This window comes from Bos javanicus, chromosome 14 (assembly GCF_032452875.1).
Source record: "Bos javanicus breed banteng chromosome 14, ARS-OSU_banteng_1.0, whole genome shotgun sequence".
Classification (NCBI taxonomy): domain Eukaryota; kingdom Metazoa; phylum Chordata; class Mammalia; order Artiodactyla; family Bovidae; genus Bos; species Bos javanicus.
In genome coordinates this window covers 70719520-70743468 of record NC_083881.1, presented here as the reverse complement: position 1 = coordinate 70743468, position 23949 = coordinate 70719520, and the positions used below count along the sequence as shown (strand labels likewise).

The following is a 23949-nucleotide window of genomic DNA, read 5'->3' as shown; positions in this document are numbered from 1 at the left end:
GTGTGTGTTTTTAGGACAATCTCTTTTTCAAATGGGTCTTATCCCCACATGCAAAACACCCTTCATTTCCTTTTTTAAAGGCAGCAACCATTGTTTCAGCTAACATTTGCATTTTTTGAAGCTCTGATCCTAAATTGCTACAAACCTTCAAATAATCAATAATAGTCTCAGTCTCATGAATTGGAGTGACAGCTCTTTATCATTTTTGGTTTTCATTTTTATAAGCAAGCAGTTTTTCTAGCTGCATTTTGGCCTCTTCTCCTATAACATTACAGGAAATAGCAACTTCCAATCTAGCTAAAAAATCAGCATAGGCTTCATTAGGTCCTTGAAATATTTTTGTGTACTTGTCTTCAGGTTTTATTGACTTCTTACTTTCCAGGGGGAAATACGATGTTGGGGTTTATCCACATCCATAGATTCGGCTCAAAATATGGACCATCTTTGTCAGAGTTGGGTGGCTCAATTATTAGGAGTTTATATTTGGCAAGGTTTTGTTCAGCTAAGGGCAGGTTTGACGTGGTGAAGGCTAGAAAGAGCTCGTTTTCCATGTCCCAGTCTAGTAACCCATAAAGCTTTTGTTGTAAAGGAGAATGAGTAGAAAGTTTTTTCTTACAAATGTGTGTGTTAAAGGCTTATCATTGTCATTTTAAAAAGTATTGTCAGCTTTAGTGTCAAAAAAGACCTCAGAAAAGTCATTGTCAGAGTCATTTTGTCCTTGAGTTAAGAGGACTTTCAGCTTGGCATCCATTGCAAGAGGAGGAGGAGCACTTGGAGCAGCTGGAGCAGAGCTGGTGGGATAATTTTGAAATATTTTACATTGTTTTAATTGGGCCTTTTGTAAAGGTTTATCATCTAATTCATATTCATGTAACAAGTGTTCTGCCTGTTGTCGAATATCAGGGGGCTAGAATTTCCTTGAAAAGGCAAAATCACGGCTTTCATGAGGGCCCATAAGGGCCAGAAATCTATTGGAATACTTTTTCCCCTTTTTGTGGCTCATTTAACATTCTCTCTAACCTGGTTCCAAATCTTTAAATCAAAATTGCTTTCATCAGGGAACCAGGGATTATGTTCAACTACTGTTTGGAGACAAGCCTCTATTTGCTGATGTGAAACCAAAAGTCCTTGAACTTTAAATAAATATGGAAGCAAAGCAGAAAAGTGGTGGGGCTTTCCAGCTGTTTGTCCCATAACCCCGCACTTACCAACCTCAGTAGGTCCACAGTCACTCCGTCCGCTTGCCAAGGGCATACTCCAGGTCCCTGTTCGGGTGCCACTTATAATGGTCTTCTTGATAGACCAGGACCTGGGGACAGGAGTCGATGAAAAGAAGGCAAAGAAAAAAAGGATGCGGAGGACCCAAGTCTCTAGTGGGACAAGGGTACTTTATTCATGGCAGTGTGTGCTTATATATTGTTATACAAGGAAGCTCTAGGCGAAAAATCAAGTTGAGTAAAAAACACCGAAACCAGATACATAACAACAGTGACTAAGGGAATAACAACAGTCATTAGGCCATAACAACAGTAACTAGGGGAATAACAATCATCGCAGGGCCAGAAGACAATCTATGTATTACAAATAGGAACATGACTAAGTAGTTTTACAGAAAAGTAAAAGGTTACTGAAAGGAATCCATGTATGCATTCTGCCTCATGACCTCAGTCCTGAGAATTGCAGGCACCTCTGCTGGTTCCTGTTTTCCAGGAACTGATAAGGTACAGAGGGCCCTTAAGAAACAGAAAACAACATATAGGATTCCTTAAAATTAAACATTCCCTGACAGGCCACCTGATGCAAAGAGCTGACTCATTTGAAAAGACCCTGATGCTGGGAAAGGTTTAAGGTGGGAGGAGAAGAGGATGACAGAGGATGAGATAGTTGGATGGCATCACCGACTCAATGGACATGAGTTTGAGTAAACTCTGGGAGTTGGTGATGAACAGGGAGGCCTGGCATGCTGCAATTCATGGGGTCACAAAGAGCTGGACACGACTGAGCAACTGAACTGAACTGAACTGAACCTAAATATCCAACAATAGGTTAATAGTTAATGCATAATGAAACATTCATACCATGGAGTACTATAAAACCACTAGATAGGATGAGCTAGGTGTATATTCTGTTATAAAAAAACTTTTTCAAGTACATTGTCAATATTTTTTAAACAATTTACAAAATAACCTATATAGTACAATCCCATTAAAATGGACTTATCGTATTTTTATAGTAATAGAAATAAATATATATTTCTTTCTTATTGGCTGGAGTTTTATATAAAATAATTACCATAAACACACACATTCACACACACACACACACACATATATATATATACCATCTAACACTCTATGGCACCCCACTCCAGTACTTTTGCCTGGAAAATCCCATGGATGGAGGAGCCTGGTAGGCTGCAGTCCATGGGGTTGCTAAGAGTCGGACATGACTGAGCGACTTCGCTTTCACTTTTCACTTTCATGCGTTGGAGAAGGAAATGAAAACACACTCCAGTGTTCTTGCCTGGAGAATCCCAGGGACTGGGGAGCCTGGTGGCTGCCGTCTATGGGGTCACACAGAGTCGGACACGACTGAAGCGACTTAGCATAGCATAGCATTTTCCCAAAGAAAGAGATCAAGCTAGCAGATCAGGATAATGCTGGACTCACCTTCCCTCATGAACACATCAAAACCACTACTATATATAGAATTACTCTTGCTGAAATTGACCTGAAAACTAGCAGAACAACTCTTCTACAACCAAGGTTATAAAGAAAGACCCACATGTAGTCTGGTAGGAAGGGAGGAGAAGCAATCTGGTCAGAACCTGCACCCCTAGCAGGGGACAGAGAGGAGAGGATATTCCAGACTCAGGGATCCTCCCTGGGGGAATAAGGGGTTTGAGCTACATGTTAGCAGAGAAGGCAATGGCACCCCACTCCAGTACTCTTGCCTGGAAAATCCCATGGATGGAGGAGCCTGGTAGGCTGCAGACCATGGGGTCCCTAAGAGTTGGACATGACTGAGCGACTTCACTTTGACTTTTCACTTTCGTGCATTGGTGAAGGAAATGGCAACCCACTCCAGTATTCTTGTCTGGAGAATCCCAGGTATGGGGGAGCCTGGTGGGCTGCCGTCTATGGAGTCGCACAGAGTCAGACACGACTGAAGCGACTTAGCAGCAGCAGCAGTTGACATGTTAGACATGCCAACCCTGGGGTCTGACGCCATGAAGGTGAAGCCCCTTAGCTGGTCTAAAAACCACTGGAGCTTATCAGAGGGCTGTAAGAAACTGAAACTCCACTCTTAAAGAGCATGCCTACAGACTTGCTTACTCGCAATCACAGTGCTGAGGCAGCAGATTGAAAATTGCCTGGGGCTCTCCCCATGCAAGGCCGCCCCAGAGCACTCCCCCTACCCGCACTGGGCTCCTGCTGCAGCCCCTCTTGTCCAACACTGCTCCCTACTAAGAGGGAGACGGCCATAGCCAACAAAAGTGCGCAAACTTGGAGGAAATGGAGCCAACTTGCACACTGGCCCTGCCTCTAATCAGCATGGAGACAGCCATTGCAGCACGTACCTTCTGATCACATGCTACTGAAAGGGAATGAGGCTAACTCCAGAGCAGAGACCACCATCACCATAGCACACATCCCTGTGTACACTTGGGGTAGGATAAGTCTAGCTCAGTGTTGACACCAACCCCTCCAGCTCACACAGAGAAACTAACCAGGGCTCTCACACCAAAAAGAAAAGTGAAATCAACACAGAAGTGCACCCCAAGTTCTCAGGCTCAGACCACATCCCAAATCAAAGACTACTATCACATCTGAGAGAAATCCAGCTCCTTCAAAACTCCTACTGCAGCCCTGTGGGCCCTGCCCCAAGCCCTGATATGGCAGTGACAGCCATATCAGGTTGAAGTGCCTGCACCTGGCTCTAACCACTCCATCTCCAGTCCTACTTCCCACCAGAGTGGTGGCTGCCAGCACATCCTGGGGAAGACATGACTCCTGCTTACTCCAGTTCCAGTTCTCTGACCAAAGCTACTGGACACAGATGGACTGCATAGGCATGTTCCCATACAAGGACATGCCTTCAAGATCAAGGAAGGTAACTAAGTCACCTAATTTCATAGAGATAAAGTTAACAAAATAAGAAGACAGAGGAATGCGTTTAAAATGAAAGAAAATGACAAAAAAAAAACCTGAAAAAAATCCTGATGAAACAGAAATAATTTACTACAACAACAACAAAAAAAGAGCTCAAAGTAATAATAAGCTGAAATGGAGAAAATAACAGATGAACACAGAGAGAATTTGAACAAAGAACTAGAAGAAAAAAAATTGTTAAGAACCAGTCAGAACTAAAGAATGCAATAACTGAAATGAAAAATACAGCTAAAGGGAATTAACAGCAGATTAGGTGATAGAGAAGAACACATAAACAATCTGAAAGACAAAATAAAGAAATCACCCAATCAGAGCACAAGAAGAAAAACACATTTTCAAAAATGAAGATAGTTTAAGGGACCTCTGAGAAAATATCAACCATACTAACAGTCACACCATAGGAACCCCAGAAAAAGAGAAGAGAGAGAGAAATGGTTTAAAAAGGTATTGGATGAAATTATGGCTTAAAACTTCCTGAACCTGAAGGAGGAAACAGATATCCAGGTCCAGTAAGCACAGAGTCCCAAACAAGATGAACAAAAAGAGAATCATACCAAGACATATCATAATTGAAACGGCAAAACTAAAAATTAAAAAAAGAAGTACAAAGGCAGCAAAAGGAAAAAGAAAAGAGTTATATACAAGGGAACCCCAAAGGCTATCAGCTAACTTTTTCAGGAGAATCTTTGCAGGACAGAAGGGGGTGGCATTATATAAGTGCTTAAAAGCAGAAGTAAACCTGAAACCTAGGATACTCTATCCAGCAAGGTCATCATTCAGAATTAAAGAGGAGATAAAGAACTTCTCAAAGAAGCAAAAACTAAGAAAGTCCATCAATAGTACACAAGTCTTAAAAGAAGTGTTAAGGGTTGTTCTTTTAAGAGGAAAGAAAAGGCTACAACAAGGTATAAGAAATTATAGAAAAGGGAAAATCCTGCTGATAAAGACTGTGGATCAACCATTTAAATTAGCTAGTACAAAGGTTCAAAGACAAAAGCTGTCAAATCAACTATAACAGCAATAAACAGTTAAGGGATAGACATGAAGATGTAAAATATGACATCAGAAACATAAAACATTGTGTGGGAACTGAAATGTAGAGCTTTTAGAATGTGTTTGAACTTAAATGACCACCAGTATTAAATAGAAATAGTTATAGATCAACATGTAAACACAAATCATAAAACCTACAATAGATATACAAAACTAGAAAGAAAGGAATACAAATGTAACATAAAGAAAAGCACTAAATCACAAAACAAGGGACTAAAAGAAGAAAAAAGAAAGGAGAAAAACTATTAACAATCAGAACACACATAGCAAAATGGCAATAAGTGCATCAGATCAGATCAGATCAGTCGCTCAGTCGTGTCCGACTCTTTGTGACCCCATGAATCGCAGCACGCCAGGCCCCCTGTCCATCACCAACTCCCGGAGTTCACTCAGACTCACGTCCATTGAGTCAGTGATGCCATCCAGCCATCTCATCCTCTGTCCTCCCCTTCTCCTCTTGCCCCCAATCCCTCCCAGCATCAGAGTCTTTTCCAATGAGTCAACTCTTCGCATGAGGTGGCCAAAGTACTGGAGTTTCAGCTTTAGCATCATTCCTTCCAAAGAAATCCCAGGGCTGATCTCCTTCAGAATGGACTGGTTGGATCTCCTTGCCGTCCAGGGGACTCTCAAGAGTCTTCTCCAACACCACAGTTCAAAAGCATCAATTCTTTGGCACTCAGCCTTCTTCATAGTCCAACTCTCACATCCATACATGACCACTGGAAAAACCATAGCCTTCACTAGACGAACCAACAAATTGGCAAAGTAATGTCTCTGCTTTTGAATATGCTATCTAGGTTGGTCATAACTTTCCTTCCAAGGAGTAAGCATCTTTTAATTTCATGGCTGCAGTCACCATCTGTAGTGATTTTGGAGCCCAAAAAAATAAAGTCTGACACTGTTTCCACTGTTTCCCCATCTATTTTCCATGAAGTGATGGGACTGGATGCCATGATCTTCGTTTTCTCAATGTTGAGCTTTAAGCCAACTTTTTCACTCTCCTCTTTCACTTACATCAAGAGGCTTTTGAGTTCCTCTTCACTTTCTGCCATAAGGGTTGTGTCATCTGCATATCTGAGGTTATTGATATTTCTCCTGGCAATCTTGACTCCAGCTTGTGCTTCCTCCAGTTCAGCGTTTCTCATGATGTACTCTGCATGTAAGTTAAATAAGCAGGGTGACAATATACAGCCTTGACGAACTCCTTTTCCTATTTGGAACCAGTCTGTGCATACCTATCAATAATCACTTTAAGTGTCAGTGGACTAAATGCCTAATGAAAGGAAATGGGGTGGCTGACTGGATGAAAATCTAGGATTCATCTATACATCACATACAAGATACACACAGATCAAAAGTGAGGGAATGGAAAAAAATATTCCACCCAAATGGAAACAAAGAGAAAGCTGAATGGCAATACTCATATCAAACAAAACAGATTTTAAAACAAAGTCTATAATAAAAGACAAAGGGCATTATATAATGATAAATAGAACAATACAAGAAGAGGACATAATGTTTATAAACATATGCACAAATATTAATAGACATGAAGGGAGAAATTAACAATAACACAATAATAATAGGGGACTTTAACACCTTACTTATATCAATGGACACATTATCTGAAAGAAAATCAATTAAAAAAAAAAAAAAAACCACTGCCCTTAAAAGACATATTATACCAGTTAGACTTAGTAGATATCTACAGGACTGCTAGGGTCCTTTAATGGACCAGAACCTGGTCTTCCGGAGTCAACAATAAGAAAGTGAAAGAGAGAAAGAGGCTGATATTCCCTGGTTTACGCAGAGAACCAATAAAGCCCTTGACATAGGGCTTGCATTGTTCATGAAGGCACAGGGCACCTTCTTGAGGGGGTCTTAGAAGCCCGGGCAGGAGAGTGAGCACAACGGGTTTCTAAGCTCGAGAGAATTAGCCGGAGGGGGCGGGGGAGAGAGAGAAACAAAAAAGACACAGGGACCTAAGCTCTGATGGAGCAAAGGTATTTTATTAGCAGAAATGCAGGCTTATATATCTTTAGTAAGATGATTACTCAGCTGTTACACAGGATGAAATTTTATCAATAGTCACAATATGGATAGTCTAATACATACAAGGTCGCTGACACTGAAAAGAGTCACTGAAGGGAGTTACTGAAAGGAATCCAAGCAGATACCATTTCTCATGATCTCAGTCCTAAGAGCTGCATGCAGCACTACTCATTCTAAGAACTGATAAGGAACAGAGAATTTATGAGAAACAGCACATAGGAATCCTCCTGTTAAACATTCCCTAACACAGGACATTCCATCTAATATGAGCAGAATACATATTTTTTTCAAATGCACATGGAATGTTTCAAAACAAGTCTCAACAAATTTAAGAGGGAAATTATTTAAGGCATCTTTTTGACCACAATGGTGTGAAGTTAGAAATAAATTACAGGAAGAAAAATGGGAATAAATAACATACTAACAAAAAACTGATGAAGTCAATAAAAGTCAATAAAAAACCAATAGGTCAATGATGAAATCAAAAATAAATCAATAAATACCTTGAGACCAATTAGAATAAAGCCATAACCTTCAAAAAAATCTATGGGAGGCAGCAAAATGAATTCTAAGAGAGTTTATACCAATACAGGCTATCTCATGGAACAAGAAATATTTCAAATAAACCATTTAACCTATCACTTAAAGGAATTAGAAAAAGAAGAACAAGAAAATACCAAAGTCAGCAGAAGGAAGGAAATAATAAAGATCAAAGAGAAAATAAAATAGAGACAAGAAAATGATATAGAACAGATCAATGAAACCAAGAACTGGTTTTTTGAAAAGATAAAAAAAATTGATAAGCCATTACCCAAACTCATTTAAAAAGGAGGGAGGAGAAGGAACAAAATGAACAAAATAAGAAATGAAAAAGGAGGGGTTACAAATGTATCAAGGAAACACAAATAATCATAAGAGAACTGTAAACAAACTGGACAAAATATGTCAACAAACTGGACACTCTAGAAGAAATGGATAAATTCCTAGAAACATGCAATCTTCTGAGACTGAATCAGGAAGAAATAGCTAATCTGAAAAGATCAATTACTAGTATTGGAATTGAGTCAGTGATCAAAAACTCCCAACAATTAAAAGTCCAAGACCATTCAGGGGAATTCTACCAAACATAAAAGGAATAGTTATTATATACATCTCTCAAACTATTCCAGAAAAATGAATAGGCGAGAAAATTCCTAAATTTCTTCTGATACTAAAATCAGATACTATAAAAAAAGAAAGAAAATTACAGGCCAATATCCCTGATGAATGCAAATATAAACACTCTCAACAAAATAAAAGCAAATCAAAATCAACAACATATAAATAGGTCCATACACCATGATCAAGTTTGATTTCTTCCACGGATATAAGAATGATTCAATATCTGCAAATAAATTGCTGTGATACTTCACATTAACAAAAGGAGGGATAAGAAAATGCATGATCATCTCAATAGATACAGAAAAGGCATTTGACAAAACTCAACACCCATTCATGATAAAAATGCTCAAGAAAATAAGGTGTAAAGGGAACATACCTCAACACAATAAAGGCTATATATGACTAGACCACAGCTAACACCGTATTCAAGGGAGAAAAGCAGAAAGAATTTCCTTGAAGTTCAGGAAATAAGACAAGGATGGCCACTCTCACCACTTTTACTCAACATAGTACTGAAACTCCTAGTCACGGTAATAATCAAGAAAAATAAACAAAATGCATCCGAACTGGAAGGGAAGAAGCAAAACTGTCACTATTTGCAAATGACACGATATTGCATATAGGAAACTCTAAAGTATCCACCAAGAAACTATTAGAACCAATAAACAAATTCAATGAAGTTGCAGAATACAAGGTTAATGTACAGAAATCTGTTGCTTAAAAAAAAAAAAAATCTGGCTGTGCCACATACCTTGCAGGATCTTAGATCCCTGACTAGGAATCAAGCCCAGGCACAAACAGTGAAAGTGCTGAAAGCAAGGATTTCATTCAGATTTGATGGAGAAATCAGAAGCTTTATAGACAAGCAAAAGCTAAGAGAATTCAACATCTCCAAACCAGCATTATAACAAATGCTAAAAGAACTGCTCTAGACAGGAAACACTGGAGAAGGCAATGGCAAGCCACTCCAGTACTCTTGCCTAGAAAATCCCATGGACGGAGGAGCCTGGTGGGCTACAGTCCATGGGGTCGCCACGAGTCAGTCGCGACTGAGTGACTTCACTTTCACTTTTCACTTTCACGCAATGGAGAAGGAAATGGCAACCCACTCCAGTGTTCTTGCCTGGAGAATCCCAGGGATGGCAGAGCCTGGTGGGCTGCTGTCTATGGGGTCGCACAGAGTCGGACATGACTGAAGTGACTTAGCAGCAGTAGCAGTAGCAGACAGGAAACACAAAGAGAAAAACCAACAAAAACAAACTCAAAACAATTAAGAAAACTACCAGTTAAGAAAATGGTAACATAAATATATGTTAAGTCACTTCTGTTGTGTCCAACTTTTTTGTGACCCCTGAGATTGTAGCCCACCATGCTCCTCTCTCCATGGGATTCTCCAGGCAAGAATACTGGAGTGGGTTGCCCTGCCCTCCTCCAGGCGATTGTCCCGAACCAGGGAAGGAACCTGCATCATTTATGTCTCCTGCATTGGCAGGCAGGATCTTCACCACTAGCCCCACCTGGGAGGCCCCTCATAGGAACATACGTATCAACAATTATCTTAAATGTAAATGGATTAAATGCCCCAACCAAAACACAGACTGACTGAATGGATACAAAAATAAGATCCATGTATATGCTCCCTACAAGAAATGCACTTCAACGCTAGAGACATATACAGACTGAAAGTGAGGGAATGGAAAAAGTTATACCATGAAAATGGAAATTAAAAAAAAAAAGCTGGAGTAGGAGTACTCATATCAGACAAAATAGACCTTAAAATAAAAACTGTCACAAGAGATAAGAAAGGATATTACATAATAATAAAGGTATTAATCCAAGAAGAAGATATAACAATTATAAATATTTATGCACTCAACATAGGAGCACCTCAATACATAAGACAAATGCTAATGACCAAGGAGAAATTTACAGTAACATAATAACAGCAAGGGACTTTAACACCTCACTTACACCAATGGACAGATCATCTGAAAGAAAACCAATATGGAAACACAAGCTTTAGATGACACAATAGACCAGATAGATTTAATTGATATTCTTAGGACAATGGCACCCCACTCCAGTACTCTTGCCTGGAAAACCCCATGGACAGAGGAGCCTGGTGGGCTGCAGTCTATGGGTTCGCTAAGAGTCAGACACGACTGAGCGACTTCACTTTCACTTTTCACTTTCATGCATTAGAGAAGGAAATGGCAACCCACTCCAGTGTTCTTGCCTGGAGAATCCCAGGGACGGGGGAACCTGGTGGGCTGCCGTCTATGGGGTCGCACAGAGTCGGACACGACTGAAGTGATTTAGCAGCAGCAGGACATTCCACCCAAAAGCAGCAGAATACATTCTTCTCAAGTGCACAAAGAACATTCTCCAGGACAGATGACATCTTGGGACACAAATCAAGCCTTGAAAATTTTAAGAAAATGAAATTGTATTGAGCATCTTTTCCAACCACAATGCTATGATATTAGAAATAAATTACAGGATTAAAAATGGTAAAAACCACAAATACATGGAGGCTAAATAGTGCACTGCTAAATAACCAAGAGATCACGGCAGAAATTGAGGAAGAAATTTAAAAATACATAGAAACAAATGACAATGAATACTTGATAACCAAAACCTACGGAATGCAGAAAAAGTAGTTCAAAGAGGGAAGTTTATAGCAATTCAGTCTCATCTTAAGAAACAAGAAAAATCTCACATAAACAATCTAACCGTACACCTAAAGCAACCAGAGAAAGAAGAACGAACAAAACCCAAAGTCAGTAGAAGGAAAGAAATCACTAAGATCAGAGAAGAAATAAGTGAAATAGAAATGAAGAAAACAATAGCAAAGATCAATAAAATAAAAGTTGGTTCTTTGAGAAGATAAAGAAAATTCATAAACTTTTAGCCAGACTTCTCAAGAAAAAACAGGGAGAGGACTCAAATTAATAAAACTAGAAATAAAAAAGGAGACATCACAACTGACACCATAGGCATATTAAGGATCGTGAGAGACTACCACAGCAACTATATGCCAATAAAACCAGCAACCTGGAAGAAATGAACACATTCTCAGAAATGAACAAATTCTTCCAAGACCAAACCAGGAAGAATTAGAAAATATAAACATACCAATCAGAGGTAAAGAAATTGAAACTGTGAATAAAAATCTTCCAACAAACAAAAGTCCAGGACCATATACCTCACGTACTATTCTATCAAACATTTAGGGAAAAACTAACACCTATCCTTCTCAAACACTTTCAAAAAATTGCAGAGGGTGGAACACTCTCAAATTCTTTCTATAAGGTCACCATCACCCTGATACCAAAACAAAAGCCATCATAAAAAAGAAAATCACAGACCAATATCATTGATGAATATAGATGTGAAAATCCTCAACAAAAAACTAGCATTCAGACTAACAACACATTAGAAGGATCATACACCATGATCAAGTCATGTTTATCTCAGGAATGCAAAGATTCTTCAACACATGCAAATCAATCAATGTGATACACCATATTAACAAATTAAAGAATAAAAACCATATGATCCTCTCAATAGATGCAGAAAAATCTTTTTGACAAAATTCAATATCCATTTATGACAAAGACTCTCCAGAAAATGGGCATAAAGGGAACCTACTTCAACATAATAAATATCATATATGACAAACCTACATCAAACATCATACTCAATGATGAAAAACTGAAATCATTTCCCCTGAGAACAGGAACAAGACAAGGATGTTCACTCTCACCATTCTTACTCAACATAGTTTTCAAAGTCCTCACTACAGCAATCAGACAAGAAAAAAAGTAAAAGAAATACAAGTTGGAAAAGAAGTCAAACTGTCACTGTTTACAGATGACATGTTGCTACGCATAGAAAATCCTAAAGAGGACACCAGAAAATTACTAGACCTAATCAATGAATTTGGCAAAGTTGTCAGATACAAAATTAATGACAGAAATGTCTTGCATTCCTATACACTAATAATGAAAAAAAGCAGAAAGAGAAATTAAGAAAATAATTCCATGTACAACTGCAACAAAAAGAATAAAATACCCAGGAATAAACCTACCTAAGGAAGTAAAGGACCTGTACTCAGAAAACTATAAAACACTGATGAAATAAATCAAAAAGGATATAGGCAAATGGAGAAATATACCATGTTCTTGGATTAGAAAAATATACTACCCAACGCAATCTTCTGCAATTTCTATCAAATTACAATGATATTCTTCACAGAAGCAGAACTAAAAATTTTACAATTTGTATGGAAACACAGAAGACTCCAAATAGCCAAAGTAATCTTGAGAAAGGAAAACAGACCTGGAGGAGCACGCCCTCAACTTGAAACTATACTACAAAGCTACAGTAAACAAGACAGCATGATTCTCACACAAAAGCAGAAATATGGACCAATGGTACAAGACAGCAAGCCCAGAGATGAGTCCACGCACCTGTGGTCACCTAATCTATGACAAAGGATCAAGAATATGCAGTGTAAAAAAGACAATCTCTTCAATAAGAGGTGCTAGGAAAACCGGACAGTACATGTAACAGAATGAAATTAGAACACTACCTAACATCACACACAAAAATAAATTCAAAATGGATTAAAGACCTAAATGTAAGATCAGACACTACAAAACTCTTGGAGTAAAACATAGGAAAAACATTGAAATAAACCACAGCAAGATCTTTTTGGATCTTGCTAGAGTAATGAAAATTAAAACAAAACTAAACAAATGGGATGTCATTAAACTTAAAAGCCCCTGCATAACAAAGGAAACTGTAAACAAGAGGAAAAGATAACCCTCAAAATGAGAGAAAATATCTGCAAACAAAGCAACAAAGGATTAATCTCCAAAATATACAAACAGCTCATGCAACTCAATATCAAAAAAACAAACAATCCAATCAAAAACTGGGCAGAAGACTTAAATAAATATGGCCAAGAGGCACATGAAAATATCCTCAACTTCACTATTAGAGAAATGCAAATAAAAATTACAATGAAGTATCACCTCACACCAGTCAGAACGACCATCATAAAAAAATGTGCAAACAGTAAATGCTGGAGAGGGTGTGAAGAAAAGGGTACCCTCTTACACTGTTGGTGGGACTGTAAATGGGTTTAGCCACTGTGGAGAACAATATGGAGGTTCCTCAAAAAACTAAAGGTAGAACTACCAAACAACCCAGAAATCCCACTACTGGGCATATACCCTGAGAAAACCATAACTCAAAAGACACATGCACCCCAGTGTTCATTGCAGCACTATTTACAATAGCCAGGACATGTAAATAACTTAGATGTCTACCAACAGATGAATAGATAAAGAAGATGTAGTATATATATACAATGGAATATTATTACTCAGCCATAAAAAAAAGGAATGAATTGAATCAGTGTAGTGATGTGGATGAACCTAGAGCCTGTCATACAGAGTGGAGTAAGTCAGAAAGAGAAAAACAAATATCATATATTAAAGCACATATATGAAATCTAGAAAAATGGTACTAATGAGCCTATTTGTAGGGCAAGAACAGAGGTACAGATGTAGAGAATGGACTTGTAGAACAGAGAGGGAAGAAGAGGGTGGGACAAATCGAGAGCATTAACATATAAACACTACCACGTGTAAAGTAGATAGCTAGCAGGAAGCTGCTATATAGCACAGGCAGCTCAGCTTGCTGCTTTCTAGAGGGGTGGAATAAGGGGGTGGGAGGGAGGCTCAAAAAGGAGAGGATATATGTATACCTATGTCTGATTTGTGTTGTTGTACAGCAGAAACTAACAAAATATTGTAAAGCAATTCCAATTTTTTTAAATGAGAATACCTGAGTACACTTTTTCAAAAGAAGACATATAGATATGCATATATATGACCATATCAACAGACGCAGAAAGGGCTTTTGGTAAAGTTCAACTCCATCATTTATTATTTTTAAAAAATCTCCAGAGAGTGGGCATAGAGAGAATGTTGTTGTTGATGATGTTGTTATTATTGTTTAGTTGCTAAGTAACATCTGATTCTTTGTGACCCCATGACAGGTAGCCCACCAGGTTCCTTTGTCCATGGGATTTCCCAGCAAGAATAATGAAATGGGTTGTCATTTCCTTCTCCAGGGGATCTTCCCAACCCAAAAATCAAACCCATGTCTCCTGCATTGGCAGGCAGAATCTTCACTGCTGAGCCACCAGAGAGCCCACAGGGAACATACCTCAAATAAAGACCATATATGACAAACCCATATCTCAGTGGTGAAAAGCTGAAAATATCTCTTCTAAGATCAGGAGCAAGACAAGAAGGCCAATTCTCACCACTTCTCTTCAACATAGTTTTGGAAGTTCTAGCTACAGAAAACAGAAAAGAAAAAGAAATACAAGAAGCTCAAATTGGAAAGGAAGATGTAAAAACTGTATCTGTTGGCAGATGACATGACACTGCTGCTGCTAAGTCACTTCAGTCGTGTCCGACTCTGTGCGACCCCATAGACGGCAGCCCACCAGGCTCCCCCATCCCTGGGATTCTCCAGGCAAGAACACTGGAGTGGGTTGCCATTTCCTTCTCCAATGCATGAAAGTGAAAAGTGAAAGTGAAGTCGCTCAGTCATGTCTGACTCTTAGCGACCCCATGGACCGCAGCCCACGAGGCTCCTCCGTCCATGGGATTTTCCATGCAAGAGTACTGGAGTGGGGTGCCATTGCCTTCTCTGACATGACACTACACATAGAAAATTCTAAAGACACCACCAGAAAACTACTAGAGCTCGTCAATGAACTCATTAAAGCATCAAGATACAAAATTAATATATAGAAATATGTTGCACTTCTATGAACCAACAACAAATTATCAGAAAGAGAAATTAAGGAACAATCCTATTAAGGAACCATCACATCATAAAGAATAAAATACCTATGAACAAACCTACTTATGGAGGTAAAAGACCTGTACTTTGAAAACTATACGACATTGATTGTGAATTCCCTGGTGGTCCAGTGGTTAAGATTTCACACTTCCCAGGCAGGGGGCACAGGTTTGATTCCTGGTCAGAGAACTGACATCCTGCATGCCATGGAGCACAGCCAAAAAACAGACATCAATGAAAGAAATTGAAGATGACACAGAAAGATGGAAAGATATATCATAATCATGGATTGGAAGAATTAATATGGCTAAAATGAGCATAATACTCAAGGCAATCAACAAATTCAATGCCATCCCTATCAAAATACCAATGGCATTCTTCACAGAAATAGAACAAACAATTTTAAATTTTGTATGGAAAAACAAGACTCCTGGTAGTCAAAACAAGACTCCTGGTAGCCAAAACAATTTGAAGAAAGAAGAACAGGGCTGGAGAAATTATGCTCCCTGACTTCAAGCTATTCTACAAAGCTACAGTAATCAAAACAGTACAGTACTGGCACAAAAACAGACACAAAGATCAAGAGAACATAATAGAGAGTCCAGAGATAAAGAATCTACCTGCCGGCGCAGGGGACACAGTCTTGATCCGTGATCTGGGAAGATCCCACATGCCATGGAGCAACTAAGCCTGCGTGCCACAACTACCGAGCCTGTGCTCTAGAGCCCAGAAGCTGTGACTGTTAAGCCCACCCGGTCCAACTACTGAAGCCTGTGCCCCCTAGAGCCCATGCTCAGAAACAAGAGAAGCCACCACAACGAGAAGCCTGCACATTACAGGAGCCTCCACTCATTGCAGAAGGCCCACACAGCAACAAAACCCAGCACAGCCAAAATTAAAATAAATAAATAAGATTAATTATAAAAAAAGAATAGAGAGCCCAGACAAAATCCAACACTCTCATGGTCAATTAATCTGTGACAAAGGAGGCAAGAATATACAAAGGAGAAAAGACAGTCTCTTCAATAAGTGGTGCTGGGGAAACTGGACAGCTACATGTAAAAGAATGAAATCAGAACATTCTCTAATGCCATAAACAAAAATAAACTAAAATTAATTAAAGATCTAAATGTAAGATCAGATACTATAAAACTCCTAGAGGGAAAAAACATAAGCAGAACACTTTGGCATAACTTCAGCATAGTAGTTTTTCTTTTTCTTTTGTTTTATTTTTTGGATTTGTCTCCTAAAGCAAAGGAAATGAGCAAAAATAAACAAATGAGACCTAATTGAACTTAAAAGTTTTACACAGCAAAGAAAACCACTGACAAAACAAAAAGAAAATCTACTCAATGAGAGAAGATATTTGCAAGTGATATGACCAATAGGAATTAATACCCAGCATATATAAACAGTTCATACAACTTAACATCAAAAAACACAACAACCAATTTTAAAAATGGGCAGAATTGAATAGACATTTTTCCAGAAAGAAAATACAGATAGCCAACAGGCACTGTGCTGAAAAGATGCTCAACATTGCTATCATCAGGGAAATGCAAATCAAAACCACAAAAAGATTTCACTCCATACTTATCAGAATGGCCTATAATCGAAAAGAACACACATGACAAACACTGGTGAGAATGTGGAGAAAAGGGAAGCCTTGTTCACTGTTGGTGAGAATACAAATTAGTGCAGTCACATTGGAAAACAGTATGGAGAGTTCTCAAAACACTAAAAATAGAGCGGCCATATGACCCGGCAATCCCACTGTTGGGCATACATACATAACAAAAACACTAAATCAAAAGGCACACTTACTCCAGCGTTCATTGCTTTTGTTGTTGTTGTTCAGTCGCTAAGTTGTGTCTGACTCTTCGTGACCCCATGGACTGCAGCATGCCAGGCTTCCCTGTCCTTCACTATCTCTCACAGTTTGCTCAAATAAATGTATATTGAGTCAGAGATGGCATCCAACCATCTCATCCTCTGTCACCCCTTCTCCCCCTGCCGTCAATCTTTCCCAGCAGCAGGGTCTTTTCCAATGAGTCGGCTCTTCACACCAGGTAGCCAAAGTATTGGAGCTTCAGCTTTAGCATCAGATCTTCCAATGAATACTCAGGGCTGATTTTCTTTAGTATTGATTGGTTAGATCTCCTTGCAGTCCAAGGGACTCTCAAGAGTCTTCTCCAGCACCACGGTTCAAAAGCATCAATTCTGCAGCCCTCAGCCTTCCTTATGGTTCAACTCTCACATCCATACATGACTACTGGAAAAACTATAGCTTTTGACTAGACAGACCTTTGTCAGCAAAGTCATATCTCTGTTTTTTAATGTTCATAGCAGTATTATTTACAACTGTCAATGTATGAAAGCAACCTAAGTGTCCATCAACAGATGAATGAAGATGTGAGGTATATATATATACACACATATACACACACACACAATAGAATACCATGCAGCCATTAAAAATGAAAATATTGCCATTTGTAACAACATGGATGAACTTGGAAGTTATTATGCTAAATGAAATAAATCAGACAGAGACAGACAAATACTGTTTGATATCACTTATGTGTGGAATACAAAAAATATAACAAACTAGTGATTATAACAAAAAGGAGCAAACACAGATATAGAGAACAAGCTTTTCAATAGCATTGGGGAGAGGGGAAATACAATTTGGTGATTAAGAAATAGAGTATTATACATAAGCTACAAGGATAGATTGTACAACACAAGGAATGTAGCCAATATTTTATAATAACTATAAATGGAGTATAACCTTTACAAGTTGTAAACCACTGCATGATACACCTACAACTTATACAATAGAATACATCAACCATAACTCAATAAAGAAAGAAAATATTACACCCAACTTTGAACCTATAGTCAACAATCTAGATAACATGGACTGGTAGGGAGTACTGAGTTGATGTAAATGTATAACCAAGACCACACCACTGTATGGGTTATAGTTTTAAATATATTGCTTGTAACATTGATAACATGATATAAAAATATTATTAGTAAAAATAAAATGTGAGAAAAGGGAAGTGATAGGAATTATGAAGATGCTAATTTGCTTATTTTTTAAAGCAGAGTTAGTCATAGAATCTGAAATATAACTACATGTTTTCAAAATATCAAAATTCCCATTCTTGATGACTTTTAAGTCTTAGCTATTTTAGGAATTGACAACTTATGCAACAAGAATATTTTCTAAATTTCAAGAATCCTTATATTGTATTTTATTTCTTTTTCTGTTATTAAATTTAATAAAGTTAATAGTTTAAAACAATGACTTTTAAAATATCTTCTCTTTCCCCCAATTTCAAAAGTACAAGACGGTATAGTGCTGACTTCCCAGGCGGCACTAGTGGGAAAGAACCCACCTGCCAATGCAGGAGACACAAGAGACATGGTTTTCGTCTCTAGGTCGGGAAGATCCCCTGGAGGAGGGCATGGCAACCCACTCCAGTATTCTTGCCTAGAGAATCCCATGGACACAGGAGTCTGGCAGGCTACAGTCCATAGGGTTGCAAAGATCGGACAAGGCTGAAGCAACTTAGCACACATAGTCCTGGCATAAGGATCAACATATAAGGCAATGGCAGGAAGTTAAGGTCCAGAAATTAACCCTTACATTAACAATCAATTATTTTCAACAAGGATCCCAAGACAATTCAGGGAGGGAAAACATAGTCTCTTCTATGAATGCTCTGGAACAACTGAATAGTCACATGCAAAAGAATGAAATTTGACGCTTCCTCACGCCGTACACAAAATTTAGCTCAAATTAGACCATCAATAAATGTAAGTGCCCAAACTTTAAAACTCTTAGAAGAAAATATGGGAGTGATTCTTCATGACCTTAGAAAGCTTTGCCTAACTTAAGCACCAAAAGCACTAGAAACAAAAGAAAAATTAGACAAACTGAACTTCATCAAAATTAAAATCTTTTGTGCTTCAAAAAATACTATCAAATGAAAAAGACAATCCATATACTAGGAGAAAATATTTGCAAATCCATATGTCTGATAAGAGACTTACAATTAGAATCCATAAAGAACATACAATTTAGTAATAAAAGGGACAAATAACCCATTTTAAAAATAGACAAAAGAGCTAAATAGTTACTTCTCCACAGAAGATATACAAATGACCGATAAGAACATGAAAAGATATTCAACATTACTAGCCATTAGGAATATGAAAATCAAAACCATCATGAAATATCACTTCATACTCACTGCTGCTGCTGCTGCTAAGTCACGTCAGTCGTGTCTGACTCTGTGCGACCCCATAGACAGAAGCCCATCAGGCTCTTCCGTCCCTGGGATTCTCCAGGCAAGAACACTGGAGTGGGCTGCCATTTCCTTCTCCAATGCATGAAAGTGAAAAGTAAAAGCACTAGAACAGGCTAAAATCAATAAAGTCAGATAATAACAAATGTTGGTGAGGATGTGGAGAAACTGGAACTCTCACACACTGCTAGTGAGAATGTATTAATAAAATGGTGCAGCCGTTTTTCAAAACTGCCTGGAAATTCCCTAAAATGTTAAACACAGTATTATCAAATGATCCAGTAATTCCACTCCTAGGTATATACCCAACAGAAATGGAAACGTGAGCCCATACAAAAACTTGTATACAAGCATTCATAGCAGCATTATTTGTAATAGCCAAAAAGTGAAAATAACCCAAATGTCTATAACAGATGAATGGATAATTCAAGTTGGTATATCCATAGGATGGAATATTAATCAGCAGTAAAAAAACAAAAAAAAACAAAGTTCTAATACATATCTTAAGATGAAGGACCCTTGAAAACAGTATCCTAAGTGAAAAAGGTCAGTCACAAGACAACATACTGTATGATTTCATTTATGTGACATGTTCCAAAGAAGTAAGTCTATAGAGGCTAGAAGTAGATTGCTGATTGCCTGGGACTGAGAGGATTGAGGAGAAATAGAGAGTGAACACTAATGTGTGTGTAATTTCTTTGGGGGGATGATAAAAATGTTCTAAAATTGATTGTGGTAATAATGTACAAATCCGCATGCTAAGTTGCTTCAGTCGTGTCCAGCTCTTTATGACCCCATAGCCAGACAGGCTCCTCTGTCCATGGGATTTTCCAGGCAAGAATACTGAAATGGGTTGCCATGCCCTCCTCCAGGGATTGAACCCAAGACTCCCACATTGCAGGTGGATTCTTTACCATCTGAGTCAGCAGGGAAACCCAAGAACACTAGAGTGGGCAGCCTTTCCCTTCTTTAGGGGATCTTCCTGACCCTGGAATCAAACCAGGGTCTCCTGCATTACAGGCAGATTCTTTACCAACTGAGCTACCAGGGAAGCCCTAAATATGCGGTAGGGGTCAGTTAGTTATTTTATGTATGTTTGATATACTTCATAATGTAAAAGAATCAAATTGTGCTTAAAATAAAATTTTAAAACACATACAAAGATTCTGCTTTTATAAGATTGCTTGTCTGCATGCCTACTATATATGTGTGTATGTATGTATGTGCGTGTGTCTGAGTGTACATATGTGTGCGTGTTATGTGTGTGTGTGTATATATAAACATATATATGCTCTACCTCTGTAGATATATCAACCTAGAAAAATGTTCACCTAAAATTAACATAACATTTTATCATACAGTATTGGCATTTATTTTCTTTACTATGCTTCTAAAGTTTGGATGGCACTTCTAATAACAAATACATACCTTTTTTTTCCCCCTAAAAGTCAGAGTTTTGCCTTACTCTTTTCCATGCCTTATTCATATTTCCTTGGTTTTTACCTAACTCCATTCCCTGTTCTAGGACACGCCCTATGCACTAGACCACATTACATTTAGTTGTCGTGTCTCCTTCCTCTGGGCTGCGCCAGTTTCTCAGACTTTCCTTATTTTGTGTGACCTTGACAAATTTTAGGAACAATGGTCACATATATTGCAAAGTGTCCCTGAATTGGGATTTATCCGATGGGTTTCTCATGATTACACTGGGGTTACAGGTTTTGAGGAGGAAGCCCACAAGGGTAAGGTACACCACATAAAGAGCACGTACTAATCACGTGACTTACCACTGTTGACATCGACCTTAATCACCGGGCTGAGGTGGTGTTTGTCGTGTCTCTCCTCTGAAAAGTTACCTTTTTTTCCCTCTTTGGAAGAAAGTCACCATGTGCTCCTTACACTTAAGACGTAGGTAGCTATCCTCCACATCTTTGAAGGCAGAATATCTGCAAAAAAAATATTTGGAATCCTCAGCATGGGAGATTTGTCTCTTCTCCATTTATTTATTTATTCCTTCCTTCCTCCAAGCATTTATTTATCTCAGCATGAACTCAGGGATATTTACTTTTTAACATGAATTATAATCACTTTATTGCTCAAATTACCCCAACTTTGGCCATTGGAATCTCTTTCAGTTGGCCCCTGTGTCCCTTTGACATAGCCCCTTCACCGTGTGGTTTTTGCTTTGTACCAATTTTTTCAGAGCAATATGCATAAAGATTAGTGTACATTAATGGTGCTATAGATATATTAATAATGCATAGTACATTGTCAAGCACACGTAAGTAAAATTACTGATATAACTTAGCTTCCCTGATAGCTCAGTTGATAAAGAATCTGCCTGCAATGCAGGAGACCCTGGTTTGGCCACCTGATGTGAAGAACTGACTCACTGGAAAAGACTCTGATGCTGGAAACGATTGAAGGCAGGAAGAGAAGTGGACGACAGAGGATGAGATGGTTGGATGGCATCGCCGACTCGATGGACATGAGTTTCAACAATCTCTGGGGGCTGGTGATGGACAGGGAGGCCTGGCATGCTGCAGTCCATGGAGCTGCAAAGGGTCGGACAGGACTGAGAGACTGAACTGAACTTAGCTAACAATAATAGCTCAACAACAACAATATTCTTTTTTAAAATTCCAGCTTATTTTTTTAATTTTTCACGTTGGAAAACACTGACAGATTACTAAGAGCTAACCTCTGTGGAGTACTTACTATGTCAGCACTTCATCTACTGTTCCATTTAATCCTCACAATAACTCTATGGCTAAACCTTGAGGAATATTTAATATAAGATTAGTATTAACCTTATTTAATACAAGGCTTAGATTCACACTCTAGGAGTCAAGCACAGCACTTCTCAAAGTGGGGTTCCTGTACCAGCAGCATCAGTAACACCTGAGAATTTGTTATGAATGCATATTCTTGGCTGTCATTCCAGACCTCCTGAATCAGAAACTCTGGGGTAGGGTTTAGAAGGTTGTGTTTTAACATACCCTCTGGACAGACGATCCTCGTGGGCTACAGTCCATAGGTCGAAAAGAGTCGAACTAGATTGAAGCAACTTGGCACATCCTGCACGCTAAGTGATTGTGAGTCAATTCTTGAGGAAATGATGGAGTCAGAATTTAATTCCAGGTGTTAGATTCCATTAAAGTCTGTGTGCTTTATCACTTAATAATATTTCCCCCTTAATTGCTAAGAAGAAAATCAGTTATAGTGATTTCTATTTAAAAACTGGTGTTAAATGAGGTAGGATTCTGGGGTAGTTTCATTCTGTACTCTGGGCTTCTACTGCATGACCAAATAATTTTAAGTACTCAGTTCCCCACTAGAGAGAGCCCCTATACCCCTCAAGTGTGAGCGTGTCTAGTCCCTCAGTTGTGTCCAACTCTGCGACACCACAGATTGTATCCTTCCAAGCTCCTCTGTCCATGGGATTCTCCAGGCAAGAATGCTGGAGTGGGCTGCCATCTTTACCTCCAGGGCATCTTCCCCACCCACGGATTGAACTCACATCTCCTATGTCTCCTTGCATGGGCAGACAGGTTCTTTACCACTGAGCCGCCTGGGAGGCATAAGTACTGAATCTTTAAAACAAAAAAATCACACACACACAAAAAACAAAATTTTACTAGAGAGAGATTTTATCTCTCTGCATCATCATTAAAACAATTTGCTTAAGCTTCTTAACATGGGACAGCTGCATTTTAAGTTATATTGCTTAGTCACTCAGTTGTGTCTGACTTTTTGCAACCCCACAGACTGGTTCCTCTGTCCACCAAGTTCCTCTGTCCATGGGATTCTCCAGACAAGAATACTGGAGTGGGTTGCCATTTCCTTCTCCAGAGGATCTTCCTGATCCAGGGATTGAACCCAGGTCTCCCGCATTGTAGGCAGATTCTTTACTGTCTGAGCTACAGGGAAGCCCATTTATTTAGGCATAAATACTAGCAAATAAATATATCATGGTTGGTCACTTAACATCTTTCTTCATTTCTAAAATGGGGCAAAAGCTTAGTGGAAGAGAATAACAAAATAATAACATAATTTAAATAAAATGATCTAATTCAAGCATCATCACCTCTAAAGTTCCATAGAAATGAGAATAGAAAAAAAATTGAATGATTCAGTTATGTGCATAGCTTTCCCTTTCCACATTATGCACAGAACTTAGGTTAAAGATTGGTAAATATAGCATCTGGTACATGGTGAGTTCTCAGTACGTAGGTCTGAATAAATGAGTAAATGGAGTTAATGTAACTCGTTGCCTTCACTGGACCTTTCTTAAGCCATCCCACGTT

The 23949-nt window shown here is 38.6% G+C and overlaps 1 pseudogene; it reads right to left on the bottom strand.

Moving 5' to 3' along the window:
- Positions 1-23949, bottom strand: part of LOC133260726 (bcl-2-like protein 1) — a 73820-nt pseudogene that overhangs the window by 11371 nt on the left and 38500 nt on the right.